The sequence below is a fragment of the Bos mutus genome, chromosome 1 (genome assembly GCF_027580195.1).
Source record: "Bos mutus isolate GX-2022 chromosome 1, NWIPB_WYAK_1.1, whole genome shotgun sequence".
In the NCBI taxonomy this organism is placed as follows: domain Eukaryota; kingdom Metazoa; phylum Chordata; class Mammalia; order Artiodactyla; family Bovidae; genus Bos; species Bos mutus.
In genome coordinates this window covers 154,317,386-154,325,947 of record NC_091617.1, presented here as the reverse complement: position 1 = coordinate 154,325,947, position 8,562 = coordinate 154,317,386, and positions in this window count along the sequence as shown.

Sequence of the window (8,562 nt, the reverse complement as noted above, 5' to 3'; positions counted from 1 at the left end):
TTGCATGTCTGGCACCTGTATGGGTTCCCAAGTGGACTTTCACAGCGACTGGGTTCTGAGAGCAGGCGTTTCTGCAGAACCAGAGGGCACTGCACAGCCTCTCGTGAGCTGGCCTCAGAGGTCACTGCTGGTCTCCTGTTCTATTGGTTAAAGCCCACCCAGATTCAGGCAGAGGGAATGTTATGGAAAGAGTGTCAAAGAATTCACAGTCGTTAAAAACCCACGGTTCATCCTCTAGCCGTACATCACCTGCAAACAGTGGAGGGTGCACATCTTTTTTAAAGACGTTGAAAGATTACTTTCAATGGAAGTGTCTTTTACATTGTGTGGTTTACATGGTATGCTGCATACTTTTTTTTTTTTTCGGATCAAGGTTATTTTTTATTGCACATTTACTACACACATTTTTATCCATTTAAAGATACAGAACACTCCAGTGTCCCAGAAGACTCCTTCACAGCATCCCCTTCACAGTGTTTATCTCAGGCACACATACAGTTTTGAGGGGAGGAACACAAGCCTATGAGTGGGACTGTTGAATTGCAGGGTAGGCATAGGTCTAACTTTCCCAGTTAGACTGGGAAACTGCCAGTTTCTAACTTAATTGTACCAGTTTGTATCCCACTTTCTCCCCAACAACGTGTAACTCCAGTCCCCAAAATACCAACACTTCAGGATTTTCAGTCTTTTAACCGTTCTAATGGGAGTGTGGTGACAGCTCACTGTGATTTTAATTAGCATTCCTTGATGTGTCTATGAGCTTTTGTTGTATATGCCAAACAGTCCCAAAGTTGAATCATTGACTTAGCTCACGATTCTGCATACTGGCTGTTAGGGATTTATTCAGCAGGGTTTTCAGGAGGGCCTCCCCTGCACTCATTCCATCTCCAGTCACTACCGGCCACCAGGTGGCTTTGGTTCTGGAGGTGACCGGTTGTCAAACGTGTGTGTGTGCTGTGCATGTATATGTGTGTGCCTGTGCATGTGTGTGAGGCAGCCATCTATCTCTGCTCAGCCACCTCTTCACCTGGTGGTACAGGTTTCAAGACCATGAGACTGGAAACTGTGGCTTCTGGAATCCTAACCTTGGAAATTGTACAAGGTCACTTTTCAACTTCTGTGGATATATTTATTGCAAGGCCAGCCCAGATTCAGGGGGTCCACTTCTTGCTGGGAAGCCTGCAGAGTACTGTGGGCATTTGGTGGTAAAAACTAAAGAAAAATCTTGTCTAAAGCAAGTCAGGAAGCCCAGGATGGGGAGCTCTCATGCCTCGCAGCTCAGCTCCCATTCCCAGACAGGAAGCTGACTTCACCAACCACAGGAGAAGGAGAATTTCCTCCCTGCCTGGCAGCAGCTGGACAATGAGCAGCCGTTATCCCAGAGCCTCCCTTCCCTCCCATGGACTTTTCCTTTACAGGAGCCCTTCCAGCTCCCTCTTTGGTCTGTGAAGTGACCTTCTTCTCCCTGTTCTCTGGACTTGCCTATGGTTTGCCATAACCTGCACGTCCTGAATTGCAATTCTGCTGCTATTTCTGAATAAGTCTGTTTTACTGGTAAGATAACTGGCTGTTTTATTTTTCAGGGTGGCATTTGCAGTGTCACACACTTAGCTTTTTTTTTAAACTATTTTATAGTAAATAGTTCTAGAAATGAACTATTTACATTTCTAAACACAGAGCATTTGCTCGCCCATCCCAGGAAGCTCCCTCCCCTAAAAGTCTCATCCAGTTGTGGCATAAAGCTTGAAGCTCAGGACCTCATGATTCATGATTTCCATCAGGTCTAGTAGCCACTGGGGAGCAGTAGCTCTTCTAGTTTCAGGCACTTGTGAGTTGGGAAGACGAGGAGTCTGAATTTCCTGCCAGACCCAGCACACGATGCTGAGATGGGAGCGACAAACAGGACGCTCCCAGGCATGCAGGGGTGGTGCACAGGCCCCTGTCCTCACCTACCGCCCTCAGTCCTGAAATCACAGGGCAGTGTTCCCAGGTCCATGGTCTAGGAGTCAGTGCATTTGGATTAGTGCCTGGTTCTGCTCCTTGGGCTTCCCTGATAGCTCAGGGAAGAATCCACCTACAGTGCGGGAGTTGCTAAGTCACTTCAGTCGTGTCTGACTCTGTGCTGCCCCATAGATGGCAGCCCACCAGGCTCCAGTGTCCCTGGGATTCTCCAGGCAAGAACACTGGAGTGGGTTGCCATTTCCTTCTCCAATGCATGAAAGTGAAAAGTGAAAGTGAAGTCGCTCAGTCGTGTCCAACTCTCCTCGACCCCATGGACTGTAGCCTACCAGGCTCCTCGGTCCATGGGATTTTCCAGGCAAGAGTACTGGAGTGGGGTGCCATTGCCTTCTCCTGCAATGCGGGAGACCTGGGTTCAATCCCTGGGTTGGGAAGATCTCCTGGAGAAGGGACAGGCTACCCTCTCCAGTATTCTGGTCTGGAGAATTCAATGGACTGTATAGTCCATGGGGTTGCAAAGAGTCAGACATGACTGAGCGACTTTCATTTTCACTTTTCTGCTCCTTTCAGGCAGCTGCCATCTCAAGACCCTGCTGCTCCCTGGAATGGCCTGCAGGCCCCTGTCCTTCCTTTTCTGCAAGAACTGGCTCCTCAGCATGGAGGAGTTGGGGTCCACAGCAGCCTTGTTTCACATTGAACGATCTTGGTCCCTTTTGGTTCAAGCAGGTGGTGCTTTCACGGAAGTAAATTTTGTGAGCGCTGTTCATTGTGTGAACACGTCACAGTTTGTGACTCCAGTCTCCTGGTCACTGACACTTGGCATGGTACCAACATTTTTGTCACAAAGCTGCTATCAACATTCTTGGGCAAGGCATCTTTTAACATGTTTTTTTCATTTCTTTTGGACAAAGGCTGTGGGGTCTTTTCTGGGTCCTCCAGGTTCACCCATGTTGCTGCAAATGACAGTATTTCCTTCTTTTGATGTATATCACAGCCTCTTTAGCCACTCACCTGCTGATGCATATTTAGGTTGTTTCCATGTCTTGGCTATTGTGAATAGCGCTGCTCTGAACAATGACCTGCACGTATCTTTTTAAATTGCTGTTTGTTTTGGATATATCTCCAGGAGTGGAATTGCTGGATCACATGGCATCTTTATTTTTAGTTTCCTGAGATACCCTTCTCCACAGTGGCTGCACCGGTTTACACTCCTACCAACAGCTTACACAACTGAAGCGACTTAGCACCAGCAGCAGCTTACAAGAGTTCCTTTTCTGCGGCACCCTTGCCAACATGTGTTACTTGCAGACTTTTTGATGATGACCATTCAACCAGGTGAGAGGTGATAATCTCATTGTGGTTTTAATTTGCATTTCCCTGATGATTAGCAATGTTGAACAACTTTTCATGTGCCTGTTGGCCATCTGCATTTCCTCTTTGAAAAAAATGTCTGTTCAGTTTTTCTGTGCATTTTAAAATCAGATTATTTTTTTGATGTTGAGTTGTATGAGCTGTTTATATACGTTGGATAGTATTTGCAAATATTTTATCCTATCAGCAGGTTGTCTTTTTCTGGTTTGCGTATTCTTAATTGTCTATTTCGATGAGAAGGGCTTTAACTTTTGATTGTCTGATACAGCTGTCAGCAATCTATGGTCAGTCAGCCGTTTGCCTGGATTTGTAAATAGAAGTTTTATTGAAACACAGGTGTGTACATTCATTTCTGCATTGTCCAAGCTGTTCATGCTACGACCAACAACAAGGTCAAGTGATTCTAGCTGAGGCTGCCTGCAAAGCTTTAGAATATTTACCATCTGGACTGCCCTTTACAGAAATGTTTGCTGACCACTGGTCTAATTTACCAATATTTAACTTTATTGTTAGTGGTTTCTTTGTCTGAGGAATCTTTGCTGCTTCTAGTTTTGAAGTTTTGTATTTAGATGTGTGATCCATTCCAAATAAGCTTTTATGTCTTTTGTGAGGCAGGCAAATACGTTCATGTTCTTGCAGCCCACCTTTTGAAAAGACTCTTCAACCCAAGGAGGTGCTTGGGCACCTTGGTTGGAAATCAATGACTGTAAAAGTCTGAGTCTACTCCTGGATTTTCTTTTCTTTTCCACTGATCTCTTTATCATTTTGCCAGTTCCACACTATCTTGATTGCTGTATCTTTATAAAAATTCTTGAAGAATTATGGAGAATTGACTTCTTAAATATATTGAATTTCCAATATGTGAACATGGAATCTCCCTTCACTTCTTTAGATCTTTCAATGATTTTCTCAGCATTAAAAATTAGTTGTAGTATAAAACCTTTCACTCTGTCTTTCACTCAGCTTAAAACTAAATATTAAAAAAACAAAGATTATGGCATCCGGCCCCATTACTTGATAGTAAATAGACAGGAAAAAAGTGGAAGTAGGGACAGATTTCCTCTTCTTGGGCTCTAAAATCACTGTGGATGGTGACTGCACCCATGAAATCAGAAGACGATTGGTTCATGGCAGGAAAGGTATGACAAATTTAGACAGTGTGTTGAAAAGCAGAGACATTACTCTGCTGACAAATGTCCAGATAGTCAAGGCTATGGCCTATCCAAGTGGTTACACATGGTTGTGAGAGCTGGATTGTAAAGAAGGCGGAACACCAAAGAACTGATGCCTTCGAACTGTGGTGCTGGAGAGGACTCCTCAAAGTCCCCTGGACTGCAAGGAGATCAAACCAGTCAATCTTAAGGGAGATCAACCCCAAATACTCATTGGAAGGACTGATGCTGAAGCTGAAGCTCCAGTATTTTGGTCATCTGAAGCGAACAGCCGACTCATTGGAACAGTCTCTGATTCCGGTGGAAGATTGAGGGCAGAAGGAGAAGAGGGTATCAGAGGATGAAATGGCTGGATGGCATCACCAATGCAGTGGACATGAGCTTGGGCAAACTTCAGGAGATGGTGAGAGACAGGGAGGCCGGGTGTGCTGCTAGTCCATGGGTTGCAAAGAGTCAGATGCAACTGGGCGACTGAACATAAAGCCTTGCACATATTTTTGTTAAAATTATTCATAAACATTTTATGTTGATGCTTATATTGGTCAGTCTCAGCCTATCTGTAGCGATGCTATCAGCTAGAGATGCCTGGGGGCCCTCTCTGGACCCATCCTATTTGCTCCCACAGATGTTTTTCAAGGTCTTGCCAAGGTTGGACTAGCCCTGTGGTTATCATTGGGATTTTAAGAAGCACCTCAGCAACCATCATTAAGGAGCTTTGAAAAGACACGTTTTGTTACTCACAGGTCCTGGAAGGTACAGATTGCCCAGGGCACACAGTCAGGTCTCAATATGCAGTGCGGGGGAGGGGAAGTGGAGAGATAGAGCTCTCTGGGGTTCTGCCTTTATTGGGGTGGAGGGTAGGGTCTAGAGTTTTTCTGGCTCACTCTCTATTGGTGAATTTAAAATATAAGAGAGGGAATGAAGGGACAGGATGGAAAAAGCAAACCATCAAAGGGTCAATTATCTAGATCAACCGGTGCTTCCTAAAAAGGGGAAGTTCGTGGATGATCTGGCTCTTCATCTAGTTATGTGGCTGGTAATGTGCTTATCTGAGATGGCTGTCTTTGAAGCAGATGCCTCAGCCATAGAAAGCTTAATGTCAGTCCCTTGCATTGTATTCAAAAGCTAATTGTCAGGTGCTTGCTTTAGTGTGTGTGTGTGTGTGTGTGTGTGTGTGTGTCCTCATGCTCAGCTGTATTTGACTCTTGGGGACCCCAGGGACTGTAGCCTCCCAGGCTCCTCTGGACATGAGATTTCCCAGGCAAGACTGCTGGAGTGGGCTGCCGTTTCCTACTCCAGGAGATCTTCCGAACCCAGGGATCAAACCTGCATCTCCTGCATTGTCAAGCAGATTCTTTACCACTGAGCCACCAGGGAAGCCCAAGAAGGAATGCTATTTTTTTTTAATTTATTTATTTTTTACTGAAGTATAATTGCTTTACAGAATTTTGTTGTTTTCTATCAAACCTCAACATGGATCAGCCATAGGTATACATAGATCCCCTCTCTTTTGAAACTGCCTGCCATCTCCCTCCCCATCCTACCCCTCTAGGTTGTTACAGAGCCCCTATTTGAGTTTCTGGAGACATACAGCAAATTCCTGTAGGCTATCTATTTTGCATATGGTAAGTTTCCATGTTGGAGAAGGCAATGGCACCCCACTCCAGTACTCTTGTCTGGAAAATCCCATGGATGGAAGAGCCTGGTAGGCTGCAGTCCATGGGGTCGCTAAGAGTTGGACACGACTGAGTGACTTCACTTTCACTTTTCACTTTCATGCATTGGAGAAGGAAATGGCAACCCACTCCAGTGTTCTTGCCTGGAGAATCCCAGGGACGGGGGGAGCCTGGTGGGCTGCCGTCTATGGGGTTGCACAGAGTCGGACACGACTGAAGCGACTTAGCAGCAGCAGCAGCAGCAAGTTTCCATGTTACTCTTTCCATACATCTCACCCTCTCCTTCCCTCTCCCCATGTCCATAAGTCTATTCTCTATGTCTGTTTCTTCATGCTGCCTTGTAAATAAATTCTTCAGTACCATTTTTCTAGATTCTGTATATATGCGTTAGAATACGATATTTATCTTTCTTGTTCTGACTTACTTCACTCTGTATAATAGGTTCTAGGTTCATCCACCTCATTAGAACTGACTCAAGTGAGTTCCTTTTTATGGCTGAGTAATGTTCCATTTTGCATATGTACCACAGCTTCTTTATCCTTTCATCTGTCAATGGACATCTAGATTGCTTCCATGTTCTATCTACTGTAAATAGTGCTGCAATGAACAATGGTATATATGCATCTTTTTCAATTTTGGTTTCCTCAGGGTATATGCCTAGGAGTGGAATTGCTGGGTCATATGGTGGTTTTATTCCTAGTTTTTTAAGGAATCTCCATACCGTCTTCCATAGTGGCTGTATCAATTTACATTCCCACTAAGAGTACAAGAGTGTTCCCTTTTCTCCACACCCTCTCCAGCATTTATTGTTTGTAGACTTTTTGATGATGGCCATTCTGACCGATGTGAGGTGATATCTCACTGTAGTTTTCATTTGCATTTATTTTTCTAATAATGAGCGATGTTGAGCATCTTTTCATGTGTTTGTTAGCCATCTGTATGTCTTCTTTGGAGAAATGTCCATTTAGGTCTTTTTCCCAGTTTTTGATTGGGTTGTTTGTTTTTCTGGTATTGAGTTGTATGAGCTGCTTGTAAATTTTGGAAATGAATCCTTTGTCAATTGTTTCATTTGTTATTATTTTCTCCCATTCTGAGGGTTGTCTTTTCACCTTGTTTATAGTTTCTTTTGTTGTGCAAAAGCTTTTAAGTTTAATCAGGTCCCACTTGTTTACTTTTGTTTTTATTTCCATTACTCTAGGAGGTGGGTCATAGAGAATCTTGCTTTGATTTACGTCATCAAGTGTTCTGCCTGTTTTCCTCTATGAGTTTTATAGTTTCTGGTCTTACATTTAGGTCTTTAATCCATTTTGAGTTTATCTTTGTGTATGGTGTTAGGAAGTATTCTAATTTCATTCTTTTACATGTAGCTGTCCAGTTTTCTCAGCATCATTTATTGAAGAGGCTGCCTTAGCCCCATTGTACATTCTTGCCTTCTTTGTCAAAAATAAGGTACCCATAGGTGCATGGGTTTATTTCTGGACTTTCTATCTTGTTCCATTGGTCTATATTTCTGTTTTTATGCCAGTACCATACTGTCTTGATGACTGTAGCTTTGTAGTATAATCTGAAGTCAGGAAGGTTGATTCCTCCAGCTCTATTCTTCTTTCTCAAGACTGCTTTGGCTATTCGGAGTCTTTTGTGTTTCCATGTGAATTGTGAAATTTTTTGTTCTAGTTCTGTGAAAAATGCCATTGGTAATATGATAGGGATCACATTGAATCTGTAGATTGCATTTGGTAATATAGTCATTTTCACAGTATTGATTCTTCCTACCCAGGAACATGAAATATCTCTCCATCTGTTTATGCTGTCTTTGATTTCTTTCATTGCTAAGTTGCTTCAGTCGTGTCTGACTCTGTGCGACCCCATAGACGGCAGCCCACCAGGCTCCCCCGTCCCTGGGATTCTCCAGGCAAGAACACTGGAATGGGGTGCCATTTCCTTCTCCAATGCATGAAAGTGAAAAGTGAAAGTGAAGTCGCTCAGTCGTGTCCGACTCTTAGCAACCCAATGGACTGCAGCCCACCAGGCTCCTCGGTCCATGGGATTTGCCAGGCAAGGGTACTGGAGTGGGCTGCCATTGCCTTCTCCGTTTCTTTCATTAGTGTCTTATAATTTTCTGTGTACAGTTCTTTTGTCTCCTTAGGTAAGTTTATTCCTAGATATTTAATTATTTGTGTTGCAATGGTAAATGGGATTGATTCCTTAATTTCTCTTTCTGATTTTTCATTGTTAATATATAGAAATGCAAGTGATTTCTGTGTATTGATTCTGTACGCTGCAACTTCGCTAAATTCATTGATTAGCTCTAGTAATTTTTTGATACTGTCTTTAGGGTTTCTATGTACAGTATCATGTCATCTGCAAAGAGTGGAGCTTTACTT